Genomic DNA, 5000 nt, shown 5'->3' on the forward strand with positions numbered 1-5000 from the left:
CCTTGAAAGTGGCACTCTGAAAAAATTTCCAAGTTTGGCTGACTTAGAAAAAATTCGAGAACCAGGATGAGGAGGGGGAAAATGTGGCCAGTCAGGCCGACCTGAAGTGCCTCTTAGGCGGATAGGGGTTGGGCGAAACTCCCTTGAAAGTGGCACTCTGAAAATATTTCCAAGTTGGGCTGACTTAGAAAAAATTCGAGAACCAGGCTGAGGAGGGGACCATCTGGCAAGGGAGTCCGACCTAAAGTGCATCTAAAGCGGATATGGGTTGGTCGAGCCTCCCTTGATTTGCCCTGGAGCTCCCACGTCTTAAAAAGGTCTCTCCTATAATTGTACACCAACCATTTTGAGGTTTGGGTGCAAACCTCTCGAATGGGGGGACTCGGTCCCCTATCTACAGCGCCCCTAATGACGACAGGTGGTACTGCGCCCCTGGTAGCCCGGCCATTGAAAATGAATGGGCCCATTCATTTCAATGGGGAATTTCGACCCCTGGTTGCCCGCCATTCATTTCAATGGGGAATTTCGACCCCTGGTCGCCCGCCATTCATTTCAATGGGGACTTTCGACCCCTGGTTGCCCGCCATTCATTTCAATGGGGGATTTCGACCCCTGGTCGCCCGCCATTCATTTCAATGGGGGATTTCGACCCCTGGTAGCCCGCCATTCATTTCAATGGGGGACTTCGACCCCTGGTAGCCCGCCATTCATTTCAATGGGGGACTTGGACCCCTGGTAGCCCGCCATTCATTTCAATGGGGGATTTCGACCCCTGGTCGCCCGCCATTCATTTCAATGGGGGATTTCGACCCCTGGTAGCCCGCCATTCATTTCAATGGGGGACTTCGACCCCTGGTTGCCCGCCATTCATTTCAATGGGGGATTTCGACCCCTGGTCGCCCGCCATTCATTTCAATGGGGGATTTCGACCCCTGGTCGCCCGCCATTCATTTCAATGGGGGATTTCGACCCCTGGTAGCCCGCCATTCATTTCAATGGGGGACTTCGACCCCTGGTAGCCCGCCATTCATTTCAATGGGGGACTTGGACCCCTGGTAGCCCGCCATTCATTTCAATGGGGGACTTCGACCCCTGGTTGCCCGCCATTCATTTCAATGGGGGACTTCGACCCCTGGTTGCCCGCCATTCATTTCAATGGGGGATTTCGACCCCTGGTCGCCCGCCATTCATTTCAATGGGGGATTTCGACCCCTGGTAGCCCGCCATTCATTTCAATGGGGGACTTCGACCCCTGGTTGCCCGCCATTCATTTCAATGGGGGACTTCGACCCCTGGTTGCCCGCCATTCATTTCAATGGGGGATTTCGACCCCTGGTCGCCCGCCATTCATTTCAATGGGGGATTTCGACCCCTGGTAACCCGCCATTCATTTCAATGGGGGACTTCGACCCCTGGTTGCCCGCCATTCATTTCAATGGGGGACTTCGACCCCTGGTTGCCCGCCATTCATTTCAATGGGGGATTTCGACCCCTGGTTGCCCGGCATTCGTTCCTATGTGGCGGGGGATTTCAACCCCAGGTCGCCCTCGTGTGGTTCTTTTTGGCGCAGCTGACGGGCTCCGCTGCTCGTGGAGGTTTGCTAGTGGAGGATAACCCCCTGCCTGGGCAACTCGAACGCCCGGCATTCGTTCCTATGTGGCGGGGGATTTCAACCCCAGGTCGCCCTCGTGTGGTTCTTTTTGGCGCAGCTGACGGGCTCCGCTGCTCATGGAGGTTTGCTAGTGGAGGATAACCCCCTGCCTGGGCAACTCGAACGCCCGGCATTCGTTCCTATGTGGCGGGGGATTTCAACCCCAGGCCGCCCTCGTGTGGTTCTTTTTGGCGCAGCTGACGGGCTCCGCTGCTCATGGAGGTTTGCTAGTGGAGGATAACCCCCTGCCTGGGCAACTCGAACGCCCGGCTCCCCCCCGGTCCGCTGGAGCTCCTCCAACGGCCAGCAACAAGCCCCGAAGACGGGCGCGCTCCCCGCGGTCCGCTGGAGCTCCTCCAACGGCCAGCAACAAGCCCCGAAGACGGGCGCGCTCCCCGCGGTCCGCTGGAGCTCCTCCAACGGCCAGCAACAAGCCCCGAAGACGGGCGCGCTCCCCCCGGTCCGCTGGAGCTCCGCCAACGGCCAGCAACAAGCCCCGAAGACGGGCGCGCTCCCCCCGGTCCGCTGGAGCTCCTCCAACGGCCAGCAACAAGCCCCGAAGACGGGCGCGCTCCCCCCGGTCCGCTGGAGCTCCTCCAACGGCCAGCAACAAGCCCCGAAGACGGGCGCGCTCCCCGCGGTCCGCTGGAGCTCCTCCAACGGCCAGCAACAAGCCCCGAAGACGGACGCGCTCCCCCCGGTCCGCTGGAGCTCCGCCAACGGCCAGCAACAAGCCCCGAAGACGGGCGCGCTCCCCGCGGTCCGCTGGAGCTCCTCCAACGGCCAGCAACAAGCCCCGAAGACGGGCGCGCTCCCCCCGGTCCGCTGGAGCTCCGCCAACGGCCAGCAACAAGCCCCGAAGACGGGCGCGCTCCCCCCGGTCCGCTGGAGCTCCTCCAACGGCCAGCAACAAGCCCCGAAGACGGGCGCGCTCCCCCCGGTCCGCTGGAGCTCCTCCAACGGCCAGCAACAAGCCCCGAAGACGGGCGCGCTCCCCGCGGTCCGCTGGAGCTCCTCCAACGGCCAGCAACAAGCCCCGAAGACGGGCGCGCTCCCCGCGGTCCGCTGGAGCTCCGCCAACGGCCAGCAACAAGCCCCGAAGACGGGCGCGCTCCCCGCGGTCCGCTGGAGCTCCTCCAACGGCCAGCAACAAGCCCCGAAGACGGACGCGCTCCCCCCGGTCCGCTGGAGCTCCTCCAACGGCCAGCAACAAGCCCCGAAGACGGGCGCGCTCCCCGCGGTCCGCTGGAGCTCCTCCAACGGCCAGCAACAAGCCCCGAAGACGGGCGCGCTCCCCCCGGTCCGCTGGAGCTCCTCCAACGGCCAGCAACAAGCCCCGAAGACGGGCGCGCTCCCCGCGGTCCGCTGGAGCTCCTCCAACGGCCAGCAACAAGCCCCGAAGACGGGCGCGCTCCCCGCGGTCCGCTGGAGCTCCGCCAACGGCCAGCAACAAGCCCCGAAGACGGGCGCGCTCCCCGCGGTCCGCTGGAGCTCCTCCAACGGCCAGCAACAAGCCCCGAAGACGGGCGCGCTCCCCCCGGTCCGCTGGAGCTCCTCCAACGGCCAGCAACAAGCCCCGAAGACGGGCGCGCTCCCCCCGGTCCGCTGGAGCTCCTCCAACGGCCAGCAACAAGCCCCGAAGACGGGCGCGCTCCCCCCGGTCCGCTGGAGCTCCTCCAACGGCCAGCAACAAGCCCCGAAGACGGGCGCGCTCCCCGCGGTCCGCTGGAGCTCCTCCAACGGCCAGCAACAAGCCCCGAAGACGGACGCGCTCCCCCCGGTCCGCTGGAGCTCCGCCAACGGCCAGCAACAAGCCCCGAAGACGGGCGCGCTCCCCGCGGTCCGCTGGAGCTCCTCCAACGGCCAGCAACAAGCCCCGAAGACGGGCGCGCTCCCCCCGGTCCGCTGGAGCTCCGCCAACGGCCAGCAACAAGCCCCGAAGACGGGCGCGCTCCCCCCGGTCCGCTGGAGCTCCTCCAACGGCCAGCAACAAGCCCCGAAGACGGGCGCGCTCCCCCCGGTCCGCTGGAGCTCCTCCAACGGCCAGCAACAAGCCCCGAAGACGGGCGCGCTCCCCGCGGTCCGCTGGAGCTCCTCCAACGGCCAGCAACAAGCCCCGAAGACGGGCGCGCTCCCCGCGGTCCGCTGGAGCTCCGCCAACGGCCAGCAACAAGCCCCGAAGACGGGCGCGCTCCCCGCGGTCCGCTGGAGCTCCTCCAACGGCCAGCAACAAGCCCCGAAGACGGACGCGCTCCCCCCGGTCCGCTGGAGCTCCTCCAACGGCCAGCAACAAGCCCCGAAGACGGGCGCGCTCCCCGCGGTCCGCTGGAGCTCCGCCAACGGCCAGCAACAAGCCCCGAAGACGGGCGCGCTCCCCGCGGTCCGCTGGAGCTCCTCCAACGGCCAGCAACAAGCCCCGAAGACGGGCGCGCTCCCCCCGGTCCGCTGGAGCTCCTCCAACGGCCAGCAACAAGCCCCGAAGACGGGCGCGCTCCCCCCGGTCCGCTGGAGCTCCTCCAACGGCCAGCAACAAGCCCCGAAGACGGGCGCGCTCCCCCCGGTCCGCTGGAGCTCCTCCAACGGCCAGCAACAAGCCCCGAAGACGGGCGCGCTCCCCGCGGTCCGCTGGAGCTCCTCCAACGGCCAGCAACAAGCCCCGAAGACGGGCGCGCTCCCCGCGGTCCGCTGGAGCTCCGCCAACGGCCAGCAACAAGCCCCGAAGACGGGCGCGCTCCCCGCGGTCCGCTGGAGCTCCTCCAACGGCCAGCAACAAGCCCCGAAGACGGGCGCGCTCCCCCCGGTCCGCTGGAGCTCCTCCAACGGCCAGCAACAAGCCCCGAAGACGGGCGCGCTCCCCGCGGTCCGCTGGAGCTCCTCCAACGGCCAGCAACAAGCCCCGAAGACGGGCGCGCTCCCCGCGGTCCGCTGGAGCTCCGCCAACGGCCAGCAACAAGCCCCGAAGACGGGCGCGCTCCCCGCGGTCCGCTGGAGCTCCTCCAACGGCCAGCAACAAGCCCCGAAGACGGGCGCGCTCCCCCCGGTCCGCTGGAGCTCCTCCAACGGCCAGCAACAAGCCCCGAAGACGGGCGCGCTCCCCCCGGTCCGCTGGAGCTCCGCCAACGGCCAGCAACAAGCCCCGAAGACGGGCGCGCTCCCCCCGGTCCGCTGGAGCTCCTCCAACGGCCAGCAACAAGCCCCGAAGACGGGCGCGCTCCCCCCGGTCCGCTGGAGCTCCGCCAACGGCCAGCAACAAGCCCCGAAGACGGGCGCGCTCCCCGCGGTCCGCTGGAGCTCCTCCAACGGCCAGCAACAAGCCCCGAAGACGGGCGCGCTCCCCGCGGTCCGCTGG

This window comes from Leptonotus elevatus, unplaced genomic scaffold (assembly GCF_054856555.1).
Source record: "Leptonotus elevatus isolate MCC_2025b unplaced genomic scaffold, RoL_Lele_1.0 HiC_scaffold_119, whole genome shotgun sequence".
Classification (NCBI taxonomy): Eukaryota; Metazoa; Chordata; class Actinopteri; order Syngnathiformes; family Syngnathidae; genus Leptonotus; species Leptonotus elevatus.